Genomic DNA, 17,315 nt, shown 5'->3' with positions numbered 1-17,315 from the left:
AACACCCATGAAAAAACCTTTTTAGTTCAAAACACAGGACCTCACATATGAGAAACTTGAGGGTGTCACAGAGATTCCTTACAGTAATATTAGCTGCCGCTGTGTTACAACATTAAATTAACATGTCACTATCCCTGAATGTTAGACCTAAACACATTTATAATTTGACAACAAATGATTTACAGAAAGACTGGGGCACAATTTATCACACCTATCTCGGTAGGCCAGTTGCTTCTCAAACCTGTGTGCAAGGAGCCGAGGGGCCAGTCCTCCTCACCCCCCCTATAGGGCAGAATGCCCTAATTCCAATTAACATAGACTTTGGCCACAGCACCACTTGTCAGTCTCAAAGTACAACACAGCGGTTCAAATCTTCCAACTGTATTTCACACAAGCCACATGAAGAAAATATTCCTCAGTGCATTGATCATTTAAAAATAATCTTATTATCTGCAGCTACCAGCCAACTGAGCCGGCACAAGAAGAGTCTGAGCTTCCTAACTACCAAGTTTGTGATCCTCTCGCAGGAAGCAAAGCATGGCGTGCTGGACCTCAAAGTGGACATGACCATGGGCCTGGTAAGGCAGTGATGGTTGCCAGAATGAAGGAGCAATTGATGACAACAATGAGGAGAAGTCATAGATATGATTATGTGGAATACTCTGACGTTGACATTGATGCAGGAATTAGCTTTATGTAATACAGCCCTGAAGAAGTCCTTGTATAGGACGAAATGCGTTGGCTACGGTGAAGGAAAGATTGAATTTATTATGAGAAGGAAGAATAAAGATAAGAATGTTTTGAAATGATCAATTGACTGAGGAATATTAATTTCATGTGTCTCTCATGAAATACGGTCAACAGATTGAATTCATTTAGAATTTGGACATGCCTTACGCTGTCAATTACCTGGCCAAAGAGGGCATGATAGAGCTGAAATTGGATCATAAATTCAAAGCTGTTCTGAATGGGGCCCCCAAAATACGTTTGGCCCAGGGCCCCTGAAAATCCTTAAGATGTCCCTACCAACAGGCAGGGACAGTGGAGCGTGGCAATGAGACTACTGGTCACCGGAGAACACACAATGAAAGAAGATGGATGGTCAACAAGGATAACAAACTATGACACTGCAAAACATTCCTTCCAGCGTTCTTTATTCAAGTCTCTCATTGGCTTGCTTGCTTTTTCAACTGAAGTGCTCGACGAAGAGAAGACATGTTTTCTCCCAGTGCTGCCAGGACCTGGGACCTTTCCTGAATAAGGTATTCTGCCTGGTTGACCCAATTTTCAATATCAGGATGTGGTGACTCACCAATGTCAATCATGTCAGTTAATTGCATCTCTTGCTGTACCAGCTCGCGGAGTTCCTCCACCCTCTCCTTCTCCAGTTCACCTATCCGGGCCAGTGTGTTTTGCAAGCTGGATACATGGTCGGGCAGCTCCTTGTCATGCATCAGAAAGCTCACTGGGGGTGAGAATGGTTCATATCCGGGCTCCACCCCCAGCCTTTTGGGATCAGGGTCTTCATTGGTTTCTGCATGACGAAGTGGCTTCTCCTTTCTCCTCTGACTGTGCCGGAGGGAGCGCTCACAGGAGTTCATTCCTAGTACAGAATTTTGCAATTGTTGGATCAACTGAGAGGCGAGGAGAAGCAGCATCTCTTAGTCTACTGCAATGCACATTTCCAACTATTAGTGCAGAAAAAGTCAAAACAAATTGTTCAAGTGAACTAGACACACAGCATATACATAGAACTAATCTCTTTCAATCCCACCATACTAATTGCCCTATCCTTCTCTTTCAATCACACCATAGCAACAGCTGTATCCTTTGAACCCTTAACCTGTACCTCAACAGACCCTAACACCACGAAGTCCATTTTATGCTTGTTCCCAAATACCCCTGCTGCTGTCAAGAATTTCAAAGGAGCAACTTCCATTTTCAAGATTATTTCTCTCCATCCTTCATTTTAGAGGGCATTTTTGTCACTGCAGGTTGTGATTTGGCAGTACCCATTTTATCTAATTTGATGAGTGTTGTTGGAACGACATAGCTCAATGCCAATTCCATCGCCAGCAGGACCCATAGGTCCTAGGTCTTTGCCTTAGAGTTTTCTGGAGTAGCCAGGTATGGGGGGGAAGAGTGGGAGGGGTCACTGGACCCTTTCAAATACCAGTTAGAGACCTCCAACTTCATTGGAATGGTATGACGAACTAGGAGATGCCAGTGGACTGGGCACCTAACCCAGATACTGGCTTGCTCCCTCCGTCTACAGTGGCTATGGAGGAAGGAGCATCTTATGCAATGGTGGGGAAAAGGGCAGCAGAGGTCCTTGACCTCGAACTTCCGTCTGTGGCAGTCAAGACTAACTTCTTGACGGAAGTGCTTTAGCCTGTGGCTTCTTCATCCAAACCCCTATTGCCCCTTAAAAAAGCACTGACTGATGTCCTGCTGTTAACTTGGTCCAAGTCCAGAACAAGAGCTCCTGTGACCAGTTCAATTTCTGTAAGTGATCAGAGTAAGGACATGCCACGCTTTCATCCCTGGGCATTACTGGATCAGCAGACGCCAGGATCCCCTCCTATCTCTCTTGTCTTTTCCATCAACTGGGGTTACTCTAACTCACCTTCCTGCCCCTTATTAAAGGAATAAATATCCTATTTAGAGTTTCATGTCATTTGTTTGCTAATAACAGCCAGATCATTGTCTGCATCTTTAAAGCCTTTAAATTTGCCACATAGAAACTTTCCTAGGCCATTTAAACCTCTGATCATTGGCACAATAGTTGGTTCTTAGCTGAAATCAATATCTAAAAAAAAAATTCTTAATGCTCATCTTATGATTTGTCAGCATTGTAGAAGCTGCTCATTGACATCAATATATTGTATGCTGTCCTTCTTTAGCCTGCAACACAATATTAAATAATGTGTCTACTGATGGCGGGTAGCAGCTGAAGATATCCGAAGAGGGGAGATGTATTTCCATTGATGTCATAGGAGAAACCTAGGTAAGGAGGAATCATCCAACAGTTTCCTGTTAGATAATTTAGATGATGAACCCAAGTTCTCTGGCTCAAAGCTGATCAATGTTGAGTTTTGTAGTTTAGCTGTGATGCTATCACACCACAAAATTGTTTTGAGTCACCCAAAAGGCCTCCAAGTCAGCACTGTCACCTACTCTTTAACCATTATCCAACCTCCCAGCCTAGTTTTCACCATTTTTGTCAACCAATTCATTGTCATTCATCATGTACCCACTGATACTTCTGTCAGGACTTTGCTTGGACTCGACACCCTCAACCTTCTTATGAAATAGGGCCACTCTCCTCTTGTTCCATCTATCCCCATTTTCAAGAACAACATGCCAATCATGAACTGCTCTGACTTTGTACGTCCTGAAAATTTCGATAGTCCCGCTTCTACCCTTCCTTTCGTTATTTTAAGCCAATCACCCTCTTGCAATTTATGTTTCTTGAATTCAAACATCTTCTTATCAATTTTAAAAGAATCATCCTGAAAGCGCAACCATGCAGAAAGTAACTTGGTACTAGGTTTCCTTCCTCTCATACACTCAAACTGAGACATCTTAGTGGCACTTTTCTCAGTCATACGGTGCATACATACCAGATCTTCCACCATTTCCTCCACATCATTTCCATTTTGCAAACCCATTAAAATGGTTCCTTTTGCCAACCAATTGGCTAGCTCCACAAGACCATTGCCTTACACAATGAAGTGCATTTATGTTTGATACCACAATTCATTGAACATTTTTGCATCACAACAGAAGTAAGTTGAATGCCATTATCTGTGATCAAGATTTTGGGAAATCCTTCTTGAAACACGTATTCTAGTTCCAAGATCATATTACTTGTGTCACCTCTCTCATTAACCTAACTATTAAAATTTGGCATGAACATCTATCATGAAAAGGGCATACCTGTAACTAGCTTTCAATTAATTCATAGGTCCGTTAAAATCCAAACAGACTGAATTCCATGGTTGCCCAGGATCACTAATATGCCCCCTTCCATCTGTAACCCTCTCTTAAGCCTTTTCTCACTATCCATACATTCTTGGCACCTCAACAGCTACCCAACGACAACCTCATCCATACCTGGCCACCAATACATATCTCTCAACCTTTTTTTAGTAGGAGTTTGCCCTGGATGAGGCAAAGACACTAAGGCCCATATTTATACTTTTTTAGTGCTGCATTTACGTTGTTGTTTGACACAAAATCGGTGCAAACTTACAAAATACAATTTTATTTTGGAAGTTTGCCCTGCTTTTGCATCAAAAAATGATGCAAATGCGGTGCTAAGAAATTATAAAAATGGGCCAAACCTTTTCTTCAAACCTTGTGGCGGCACAAACTAGTCACCCCATATAACAATTTCTTGACTACTCAAAGATAATTCATCTAAAACCTTCAAAAAAAGGCCTTACACTACAAGACACTGTACTTTCTCTCCTACTCCCTCTGACAACTAATTCTTTCACTTGCTTCAGTATTTCATACATTTCCATTTCCTGATTCCACTCCTCTTTGGTAAATGTTGCTTCTTTGTTGTTACAGTTAAAATCACTCATCCAGACCACCGCTTCTTCAAGCTCTTTAGAAAGAAATGACTTTTTAGCAATCATCTTCCAGCCCATTGAAAGACGTAATACGCTTGTACGTTCTTCCACCGAAGAATATATTCAACTTTGTACCTTTATTCTTGTAATCTCACTGCCATCCCTGCTAGTCTTGCAAAACCTTTTCCAGCCCCTCCTGGTGTTAACACTTTGACTAATGGTTTGTGATCAGAACGAAGCACAAACTCCAATCCCCATATATAGGTTTGAAAATACTCCACCGACCAGGCCGCAGCTAATGCTTCCTATTCAATCACAGAATAATGATGTTCAGTTTCGGTTAATGAACGAGAAGTAAAAACAACAGTTTTTTCTGCAGTATTTTGTATCTGCGGTAACATTGCTCCTATGCCAGTAGCATTGGCGTCTACTGTTAATATTGATTTTAATGTTGTGTCAAATGACTAATATTCCTGCATTACAAATCACATTTTTGATAAACATAAAGGCTTCTTAATGATCCTTACTCCACACAAAATTGTTACCTTTCCTCAATAAGTTACACAATACTGCATTTTTTTCCGCAAACCTGTCAACGTATTTGGTATATAATTCCGTGAAGGAAAGTAACTGGTCTTCATCCTGAGCCTCTTGAATAGCCTTTAACAAATTATTTTTGTATTGAATCATTTTCCAGATATGGTGTGTCCTAAATATTCAATCTCTTCTACTAAAAACTTACCCTTTTCCCTCCTCAAGTAAGACCAGCGTTTGACAATCTCTTTAATGTTTGCTGAAGAACATAATTGTGTTCTTCTTTTGTCTTTCCATACACTAAAATATCATCTTGAAAACAGATGACATTCTTTACATCTTTAAAAGTTTCTGACGTCATACACTGGAATACGCTGGATGTAGAAGAGACACCAAATGGTTATGAACGCTATTAAATTCTTGGAACATTCAAGTAAAGGGATTTGATGATAGGCATTCTCAAGATCAAGTTTTGAAAAAAAAAATCTCACCATTCAGCTTCAAAATCATCTCGTTAATGTTAGGTAAAGGAAAATTAACAGTTATTATTTCCTGATTCAGGCTTCTTAAATCCACACAGAAGTGTATACACCCATCAGCTTTTTCTGAAATAACTACTGAAGAAATCCAACTAGTAGCTTCCACCGGCTCAATTACTCCTTCTCGCAGCATATCATCCAACAGTTTTTTAACCTCTCCTCTAATTACCACAGGCACTCTCCTCGCTTTATGCTTCACTGGTGTGGCTCCTTTTTTAAGTTTAATTTCATCTACGTAACCTTTCAACAAACCCAACTTTTTTTCAAATACCTCATTAGCTTCATCCATTATGTTTTCAATACTCATCTCATCCACAACCATAACCTGTTTAGTTGCTCTGGGATTTATTATGATATTTAGGTCGAATTGATGTGCCCACCCTAAAATAGGAGGTCCATTTTCCACCACATAGACCTTTCCAATAATTTCACACCACTTGAAGTTGGTAAGAGCAGAGAAATGTCCCATTATATTAATAGTCTCGCCCTGATACCCCATAAGATTGAAATATCTTTTGGAGACAATACTATACCAGGCCATTTATCCCCCCCATTTTTTTTTTTTATGATGGTAAACATTGATCCTGAGTATACCATCAGATCTACTTCCTGTCCATTTATTAAAAATGAGGCCACAGGACGTTTTAGTCTATTATTGTAATCACCATTTTGATCCACCACTAAAATGCGATCCTCACCATTGTTTGTAAAAACTTCTCCCAAATCAGTTACTGCAACATTCGTTCTAATATTGCCTTTAAACACATGAGCATAATGTCCACGGCACCCACATTTTAGACATATCTTTGTTAAAAGCAAAACAAGATTTAGAGTTTTCTAAGTGACTATTGCTTCCACACCTATAACAATTTTTCTGGTTTTGGCTTTGTTTTTGGCCTACCCCTTTCTGGAATTTCTTTGTACTCTTCCCAAATTTGTTTAAAACCCCTACACATTCCTGCTCAACTTCATCTTTACATATAGTAGATGCACCACTTTTCTCTGCTGTTCTTCTTTTTCCCCATTTCACACATACAATACTCCAATTCCTCCACAATTTTGGCAATCTATATAGCATCTTTAAATGACGGATTTTTTGCTGCCCATAGTCTTTCTTGAATTTTCTTACTTTTGCATTGCACTATCAATTGGTCTCTAATAAGTTCTTCTGTCATTTTCCCAAATTGGCACTTCATGGATGATTTCTTTAATCTCGAAACAAAACCGTCTATAGATTGGTCCTGTTTTTAAGGATGAGTATAGATCTGTTACCTTAACATAGCAATATTAGTTTATTTTGGAAATCTACGCTCCATTCGCAGTTTAGCTTCCTTCTATACATCGTCCATGGGGTCACTGTCTGCGCCTAAAATAGGTGGTAAGTATTTAAAAATATGTTGTCTCTCACTTCTCAACTCACTTAATAACAGTGCTTTGTTTCTTGCTGCTCTAAAACTATGATCATCCAAAGCTAATAGCTACTTTTCAAATATATCTATCCAATCTTTCCATGGTATTGGTGGTGCACCTTATTGAGAAAAGAACACAGGTGGTGTCAAAATGGATGTAGAAGCCATAAGAACACAAGTGGAGTAATACTCTGTTAAGTCACCTGGAAACCATGAAACTAAATGTATCACTAGCATAAAAAGTAATCCTGTTAAAACTTAAAAAGTTAAGTCAAAACAACCTAGCCACAGATTATTCCTTAGCAATTCGCACATCAGAGTAAGATGTTTCACCACATTGTATAATTGTGCTTTTATGAAAGGTGTGCGCATCACAGTGAGAAATAAAGTCAAAAGCTTATATTCTGATGCGCTTTATTTTAAAGTGAGCGCATCACTGTAAATAGCAGACACGCAATATGAGTGTGCATATCCCTGTAAATCATGGATACTCAAAGCACGGACCGGGGGCCGCATGCGGCCGTCTTGACCTCTAATTGTGGCCCCCTGGTTAATGGCAGCACTGGGCTGCTGTACACGACAGAGAAGGAACATTCAGAAAACTGTGAAATGCACATCATTTATTTACACTTTAACTAAAGTAATGCGAAAGAAGCAAAGATGGTGTCCTAGCCAACTTATCTTTGGGCACACCTTTAGTTTTAAACACATCTTGCACTAAACATGTAGAGACATGATAAACGTCTCTGCAAACTTAAAAAAAAGTATGCTTTATTAACTTGCATGAGCATTTTTCCTTAGTACATCAGGTTATGTCAATGCATTGAGAGAAATTTATTAGCCGTGATATTTTTCAAACATGATCTTGGAAACAATCATACTGCCCATATTCGGAAATCAATGGCATTATTAAAAGAAGTGTCAGGTGCACCTTGTGCATAGTCCTGGTTGTTATATAACTGGAACAACATTATAGTTTATTAAATAAACGACAAGAAAAGGTATTGTACAGCGCACATCTGAAACTCGTGTATTTCAAGGACTCTCATGTGATAATGAAGAAAAATGAGGCAAAGTGAAATTAATCAATTGCCTAGGATCACACTATTTGGTCAAGTGGGAAGCCAGGACAGATACCAGGTTTTCTGGTTTCAAATTTTGTAATTCAGCCATCAAATGAGTCTCTCTTTTCCTCTTGTGTTTCACATGAGAAGTTTATGCTGTAGGAAAGTACCATCTTGCCTGGCATGTTACCCCCATTTTTCACTGTATATATGTTGTTTTAGTTGTATGTGTCACTGGGACCCTGTTCTCCAGGGCCCCAGTGCTCATAAGTGTGCCTGAATGTGTTACCTGTGTAGTGACTAACTGTCTCACTGAGGCTCTGCTAATCAGAACCTCAGTGGTTATGCTCTCTCATTTCTTTCAAATTGTCACTGACAGGCTAGTGACCAATTTTACCAATTTACATTGGCTTACTGGAACACCCTTATAATTCCCTAGTATATGGTACTGAGGTACCCAGGGTATTGGAGTTCCAGGAGATCCCTATGGGCTGCAGCATTTCTTTTGCCACCCATAGGGAGCTCTGACAATTCTTACACAGGCCTGCCACTGCAGCCTGAGTGAAATAACGTCCACGTTATTTCACAGCCATTTTACACTGCACTTAAGTAACTTATAAGTCACCTATATGTCTAACCTTTACCTGGTAAAGGTTAGGTGCAAAGTTACTTAGTGTGAAGGCACCTTGGCACTAGCCAAGGTGCCCCCACATTGTTCAGGGCCAATTACCCGGACTTTGTGAGTGCGGGGACACCATTACACGCGTGCACTACATATAGGTCACTACCTATATGTAGCTTCACAATGATAACTCTGAATATGGCCATGTAACATGTCTATGATCATGGAATTGCCCCCTCTATGCCATCCTGGCATAGTTGGCACAATCCCATGATCCCAGTGGTCTGTAGCACAGACCCTGGTACTGCCAAACTGCCCTTCCTGGGGTTTCACTGCAGCTGCTGCTGCTGCCAACCCCTCAGACAGGCATCTGCCCTCCTGGGGTCCAGCCAGGCCTGGCCCAGGATGGCAGAACAAAGAACTTCCTCTGAGAGAGGGTGTGACACCCTCTCCCTTTGGAAAATGGTGTGAAGGCAGGGGAGGAGTAGCCTCCCCCAGCCTCTGGAAATGCTTTGTTGGGCACAGAGGTGCCCAATTCTGCATAAGCCAGTCTACACCGGTTCAAGGGACCCCTTAGCCCTGCTCTGGCGCGAAACTGGACAAAGGAAAGGGGAGTGACCACTCCCCTGACCTGCACCTCCCCTGGGAGGTGTCCAGAGCTCCTCCAGTGTGCTCCAGACCTCTGCCATCTTGGAAACAGAGGTGCTGCTGGCACACTGGACTGCTCTGAGTGGCCAGTGCCACCAGGTGACGTCAGAGACTCCTTCTGATAGGCTCCTTCAGGTGTTGCTAGCCTATCCTCTCTCCTAGGTAGCCAAACCCTCTTTTCTGGCTATTTAGGGTCTCTGTCTCTGGGGAAACTTTAGATAACGAATGCAAGAGCTCATCAGAGTTCCTCTGCATCTCTCTCTTCACCTTCTGATAAGGAATCGACTGCTGACCGCGCTGGAAGCCTGCAACACTGCAACAAAGTAGCAAAGACGACTACTGCAACTCTGTAACGCTGATCCTGCCGCCTTCTCGACTGTTTTCCTGGTGGTGCATGCTGTGGGGGTAGTCTGCCTCCTCTCTGCACTAGAAGCTCCGAAGAAATCTCCCGTGGGTCGACGGAATCTTCCCCCTGCAACCGTAGGCACCAAAAAGCTGCATTACCGGTCCCTTGGGTCTCCTCTCAGCACGACGAGCGAGGTCCCTCGAATCCAGCAACTCTGTCCAAGTGACTTCCACAGTCCAGTGACTCTTCAGTCCAAGTTTGGTGGAGGTAAGTCCTTGCCTCACCTCGCTAGACTGCATTGCTGGGAACCGCGACTTTTGCAGCTACTCCGGCCCCTGTGCACTTCCGGCAGAAATCCTTCGTGCACAGCCAAGCCTGGGTCCACAGCACTCTAACATGCATTGCACGACTTTCTAATTTGGTCTCCGGCGACGTGGGACTCCTTTGTGTAACTTCGGGTGAGCACCATTTCACACATCCTTGTAGTGCCTTTTTCTGGCACTTCTCTGGGTGCTACCTGCTGTTGAGAGGGCTCCTTGTCTTGCTCGACGTCCCCTCTACCTCCTGGTCCAATTGGCGACCTCCTGGTCTCTCCTGGGCCACAGCAGCGTCCAAAAACATTAACCGCACCATTTGCAGCTAGCAAGGCTTGTTGGCGTTTTTTTGGCGGGAAAACACTTCTGCACAACTCTCCATGGCAAGAGGGATTCGTCCACCAAAGGGGAAGTCTCTAGCCCTTTTCATTCCTGCAGAAACATCAGCTTCTTCTGTCCAGTAGAAGCTTCTTTGCACCCACAGCTGGCATTTCCTGGGCATATGCCCATCTCCGACTTGCTTGTGACTTTTGGACTTGGTCCCCTTGTTCCACAGGTACCCTAGATTGGAAATCCACCGTTGTTGCATTGTTGGTTTGTGTCTTTCCTGCATTATTCCTCTATCACGACTTCTTTGTCTTTTGGGGAACTTCAGTGCACTTTGCACTCACTTTTCAGGGTCTTGGGGTGGGCTATTTTTCTAACCCTCACTATTTTCTAATAGTCCCAGCGACCCTCTACAAGGTCACATAGGTTTGGGGTCCATTCGTGGTTCGCATTCCACTTTTGGAGTATATGGTTTGTGTTGCCCCTATCCCTATGTGTCCCCATTGCATCCTATTGTAACTATACATTGTTTGCTCTGTTTTCTAAGACTATACTGCATATTTTTGGTATTGTGTACATATATCTTGTGTATATTTCGTATCCTCTCACTGAGGGTACACTCTAAGATACTTTGGCATATTGTCATAAAAATAAAGTACCTTTATTTTTTAGTATAACTGTGTATTGTGTTTTCTTATGATATTGTGCAAGTGACACTTGTGGTACTGTAGTAGCTTCACACGTCTCCTAGTTCAGCCTAAGCTGCTCTGCTAAGATACCATTATCTATCAGCCTATGCTGCTAGACACCCTATACACTAATAAGGGATAACTGGGCCTGGTGAAAGGTGCAAGTACCCCTTGGTACTCACTACAAGCCAGTCCAGCCTCCTACATTGGTTGTGCAGCGGTGGGATAAGTGCTTTGAGACTAGTTACCACTCTTGTCATTGTACTTTTCATAAGAGAAAAATATACAAAACAAGTTCAGTGTGTGTACACATAGCTAAAAAGTTTTGCATTTCCTCTTTTCACTCTTTTCTAAAGTGCTGAAAAGTACTTCTAAACTTTCAAAAAGTTCTTAAAAGTTTTAAAAGTTTTTTTTCTGTCTTTCTAAAAAGTTCTGAAAACTTTTTTCTCTTTTTCTATCACTTTAACTCTCTCTAAAAATGACTGGCACAGGCCAAAATGTTGATCTGTCCAAACTTGCATATGACCACCTTAGATGGAAAGGAGCAAGGAGTCTCTGTGTAGAGAGAGGTTTGAGTGTAGGGAAGAATCCTTCTTTGGAATTATTGCTTAACATGCTTAGAGAACAGGATAAGTCTAAAAGTGCCCCATCTGTTGAAAAAGTAGCTAATGGTTCCCAATCTGATCCAGGGACTCCCCCAGGAAAAGATTCAGGAAAGAAACTTCCTAGCCTGCCCATTACTAGACAGTCTAGCATAGTTGGTAATGATGAAGAGCCACACCATACAAATAGTGTTGTCTCACATCATAGCAAAAGCATTTATTCTCACCACAGTGGTAGTGATGTTTCTGTTAGCCAAGCTGTTAGGGTGGCTTCTGTAAGGGACAGGTTTCCTTCTGTTCATTCTCATCATTCTTCTGTGTCTAAGAATGTTCCTCCCACCAACCCTGATGACAGAATGTTAGAAAGGGAACTCAACAAGTTGAGAGTGGAACAAACCAGACTGAAGCTTAAAAAGCAACAGCTGGATTTGGATAGACAGTCTTTTGAACTAGAGAAGGAAAGTCAGAAGTTGGGTTTAGATACCCATGGTGGCAGCAGCAGTATTCCCCATAGTCATCCTGTAAAAGAGCATGATTCCAGGAATCTGCACAAGATAGTTCCCCCTTATAAGGAGGGGAATGACATTAACAAGTGGTTTGCTGCACTTGAGAGGGCCTGTGTTGTACAGGATGTCCCTCAAAGGCAGTGGGCTGCTGTCCTATGGCTATCATTTAGTGGAAAAGGTAGGGATAGGCTCCTTACTGTGAAGGAAAGTGATGCCAATAATTTTACAGTTCTTAAGAATGCACACCTGGATGGTTATGGCTTAACCACTGAACAATACAGGATACAGTTCAGAGAGACCAAAAAGGAGTCTTCACAAGACTGGGTTGATTTCATTGACCATTCAGTGAAGGCCTTGGAGGGGTGGTTACAAGGCAGTAAAGTTACTGATTTTGAAAGCCTGTATAACTTGATCCTGAGAGAGCATATTCTTAATAATTGTGTGTCTGATTTGTTGCACCAGTACTTGGTGGACTCTGATCTGACCTCTCCCCAAGAATTGGGAAAGAAGGCAGACAAATGGGCCAGAACAAGGGTGAACAGAAAAGTTCATACAGGGGGTGACAAAGATGGCAACAAAAAGAAGGATGGTAAGTCTTCTGACAAGGGTGGGGACAAATCTAAAAATGAGTCTTCATCAGGCCCAGAAAAACAATCTGGTGGGGGTGGTGGGCCCAAATCCTCTTTTAATCAAAACAAAGAAAAGAAACCATGGTGCTATTTATGTAAAATAAAAGGCCATTGGACAACAGATCCCAGTTGTCAAAAGAAAAGCACCAAGCCTCCTACCACTACAACCCCTACTGCTACCCCTAGTGTCCCTACTAATAGCAGTGGTGTTGGGAGCAAACCTACTAATAGCCAATCCAAGGGAGTAGCTGGGCTCACTATTGGTAACTTAGTTGGGGTTGGTCTTGTTAGGGAGACCACAGAGGCTGTGTTAGTCTCTGAGGGGGCTATTGATTTAGCCACTTTAGTTGCTTGTCCCCTTAATATGGATAAGTACAAGCAGCTACCCCTAATAAATGGTGTTGAGGTTCAGGCCTACAGGGACACTGGTGCCAGTGTGACTATGGTCCTAGAGAAACTGGTCCACCCTGAACAACACCTACTTGGTCACCAGTACCAAGTAACCGATGCTCACAACAACACACTTAGCCACCCCATGGCTGTTGTAAATCTCAACTGGGGGGGGGTTACTGGTCCAAAGAAAGTTGTGGTAGCCACAGATTTACCTGTAGACTGTCTACTAGGAAATGATTTGGAGACATCAGCTTGGTCAGATGTGGAATTGGAGGCCCATGCAGCAATGCTGGGCATCCCAGGGCATGTTTTTTGCTTTAACCAGGGCTCAGGCCAAAAAGCAAAAAGGACAGGGAAGCTTGGATCCTGGAACAATGGACCAAGTGCTCCCTAAAGCTAGGGCTAGTAGAAGTAAACCACTTCCTACTATCCCTCCCTCTACAGTGGATTCTACTTCTGAGGAAGAAGAATTCCCTCCCTGTGCAGAACCTACACCAGAGGAGCTTGAAGCAGACACTGCTGAGCTTTTGGGTGAAGGGGGGCCTGCCAGAGAGGAGCTGAGTGTGGCACAGCAAACCTGTCCCACATTACAGGGTCTGAGACAGCAAGCTGTCAAACAGGCTAATGGGGATGTCAGTGACTCTCACAGAGTTTACTGGGAGGACAATCTCTTGTATACTGAGGCAAGGGATCCTAAACCTGGAGCTGCCAGGAGATTAGTGATCCCTCAGGAATACAGAAAGTTCCTCCTAACTCTTGCTCACGACATTCCCCTAGCAGGGCATCTGGGACAAATGAAAACTTGGGACAGACTTGTTCCCTTGTTTCATTGGCCTAGGATGTCTGAGGACACAAAAGAATTTTGTAAGTCCTGTGAAACCTGTCAAGCCAGTGGCAAGACAGGTGGCACCCCAAAGACACCCCTTATTCCACTACCTGTGGTTGGGGTTCCCTTTGAAAGGGTAGGGGTTGACATAGTTGGCCCCCTTGACCCTCCTACTGCTTCAGGCAATAGATTCATCTTGGTGGTAGTGGACCATGCCACAAGATACCCTGAAGCTATCCCTTTAAGGACCACTACAGCTCCTGCAGTGGCAAAGGCCCTCCTGGGAATATTTTCCAGGGTGGGCTTCCCAAAGGAAGTAGTATCAGACAGAGGAAGCAATTTCATGTCTGCATACTTAAAGGCCATGTGGAAGGAGTGTGGTGTAACTTACAAGTTCACCACACCCTATCATCCACAAACAAATGGCCTGGTGGAGAGATTTAATAAAACTCTCAAAGGCATGATTATGGGTCTCCCTGAAAAACTCCGCAGGAGATGGGATATCCTGTTACCATGCCTCCTTTTTGCCTACAGGGAGGTACCCCAGAAAGGAGTGGGCTTCAGCCCCTTTGAACTTCTTTTTGGACACCCTGTTAGGGGTCCACTAACACTTGTAAAGGAGGGTTGGGAACAACCTTTAAAAGCTCCTAAGCAGGATATTGTGGATTATGTACTTGGCCTCAGATCAAGGATGGCTGAGTATATGAAAAAGGCCAGTAAAAACCTTCAGGCCAGCCAAGAGCTCCAAAAGCAATGGCATGACCAGAAGGCTGTTTTGGTTCAGTACAAACCAGGGCAGAAAGTGTGGGTCTTGGAGCCTGTGGCCCCAAGAGCACTCCAAGATAAACACAATTGTTGAGAAAAAGGGAGAAGTCACCTATTTAGTTGACTTAGGCACTGCCAGGAGTCCCCTTAGGGTGCTCCATGTCAACCGCCTGAAACCCTACTATGACAGGGCTGATCTCACCCTGCTCATGGCAACTGATGAGGGACAGGAAGAAGACAGTGATCCTCTACCTGATCTCTTCTCTTCCACAGAACAAGATGCTCTTGTGGAAGGTGTAGTTTTGGCTGATTGTCTTACTGCTGAGCAGAAAGACCATTGCATAAATCTCCTAGATCAATTCTCTGAACTCTTCTCTACTGTGCCAGGTACCACTTCTTGGTGTGAGCACAATATAGATACTGGAGACAGCTTGCCTGTCAAAAGTAAGATCTATAGGCAGCCTGACCATGTCAGGGACTGCATAAAGCAAGAGGTGCAGAAAATGTTAGAACTAGGAGTGGTTGAGCACTCTGAAAGTCCATGGGCTTCTCCTATGGTACTTGTACCAAAACCCCATTCCAAAGATGGAAAGAAGGAAATGCGGTTTTGTGTAGACTATAGAGGTCTCAACTTGGTAACCAAAACTGATGCTCACCCTATACCCAGGGCAGATGAGCTCATAGATACACTGGCATCTGCCCAGTATCTAAGCACTTTTGATTTGACTGCAGGATATTGGCAGATCAAATTATCAGAAGATGCTAAACCTAAAACAGCATTTTCAACCATTGGAGGACATTACCAGTTCACTGTAATGCCTTTTGGATTGAAGAATGCACCTGCCACTTTTCAGAGGTTGGTGAACACAGTCCTGCAAGGGCTGGAAGCTTTCAGTGCAGCATATCTGGACGATATAGCTGTCTTTAGCTCCAGCTGGGATGATCACCTGGTCCACCAATGGAAAGTTTTGGAGGCCCTGCAAAAGGCAGGCCTCACTATCAAGGCTTCAAAGTGCCAGATAGGGCAGGGTAAGGTGGTTTATCTGGGACACCTTGTTGGTGGGGAACAGATTTCACCACTACAGGGGAAAATCCAATCAATTATTGATTGGGTTCCCCCTACTACACAAACTCAGGTGAGAGCCTTTCTAGGCCTCACTGGGTATTACAGGAGGTTCATTAAGAACTATGGCTCCATTGCAGCCCCTCTTAATGACCTCACTTCCAAGAAAATTCCTAAAAAGGTATTATGGACAGCAAACTGTCAGAAAGCTTTTGAGGAGCTGAAGCAGGCCATGTGCTCTGCACCTGTCCTGAAAAGCCCTTGTTACTCTAAAAAATTCTATGTCCAGACTGATGCATCTGAATTAGGAGTAGGGGCAGTCCTATCACAACTTAATTCTGAGGGCCAGGATCAACCTGTTGCTTTTATTAGTAGGAGGTTGACCCCTTGAGAAAAGCGTTGGTCTGCCATTGAGAGGGAGGCCTTTGCTGTGGTCTGGGCACTGAAGAAGTTGAGGCCATACCTGTTTGGCACTCACTTCATTGTTCAGACAGACCACAAACCTCTACTTTGGCTAAAACAAATGAAAGGTGAAAATCCTAAATTGTTGAGGTGGTCCATATCCCTACAGGGAATGGACTATACAGTGGAACATAGACCTGGGAGTAGCCACTCCAATGCAGATGGACTCTCCAGATATTTCCACTTAGACAATGAAGACCCATCAGGGAATGACTAGTCTTATTGTCCTTCGTTTGGGGGGGGGGGTTGTGTAGGAAAGTACCATCTTGCCTGGCATGTTACCCCCATTTTTCACTGTATATATGTTGTTTTAGTTGTATGTGTCACTGGGACCCTGTTCTCCAGGGCCCCAGTGCTCATAAGTGTGCCTGAATGTGTTACCTGTGTAGTGACTAACTGTCTCACTGAGGCTCTGCTAATCAGAACCTCAGTGGTTATGCTCTCTCATTTCTTTCAACTTGTCACTGACAGGCTAGTGACCAATTTTACCAATTTACATTGGCTTACTGGAACACCCTTCTAATTCCCTAGTATATGGTACTGAGGTACCCAGGGTATTGGGGTTCCAGGAGATCCCTATGGGCTGCAGCATTTCTTTTGCCACCCATAGGGAGCTCTGACAATTCTTACACAGGCCTGCCACTGCAGCCTGAGTGAAATAACGTCCACGTTATTTCACAGCCATTTTACACTGCACTTAAGTAACTTATAAGTCACCTATATGTCTAACCTTTACCTGGTCAAGGTTAGGTGCAAAGTTACTTAGTGTGAGGGCACCCTGGCACTAGCCAAGGTGCCCCCACATTGTTCAGGGCCAATTCCCCGGACTTTGTGAGTGCGGGGACACCATTACACGCGTGCACTACATATAGGTCACTACCTATATGTAGCTTCACAATGGTAACTCCGAATATGGCCATGTAACATGTCTAAGATCATGGAATTGCCCCCTCTATGCCATCCTGACATTGTTGGCACAATTCCATGATCCCAGTGG

Source organism: Pleurodeles waltl, chromosome 4_1 (assembly GCF_031143425.1).
Source record: "Pleurodeles waltl isolate 20211129_DDA chromosome 4_1, aPleWal1.hap1.20221129, whole genome shotgun sequence".
NCBI classification, from domain to species: domain Eukaryota; kingdom Metazoa; phylum Chordata; class Amphibia; order Caudata; family Salamandridae; genus Pleurodeles; species Pleurodeles waltl.
The sequence above is the reverse complement of the archived record's forward strand: the minus strand, read 5'-3'. Positions refer to the sequence as shown.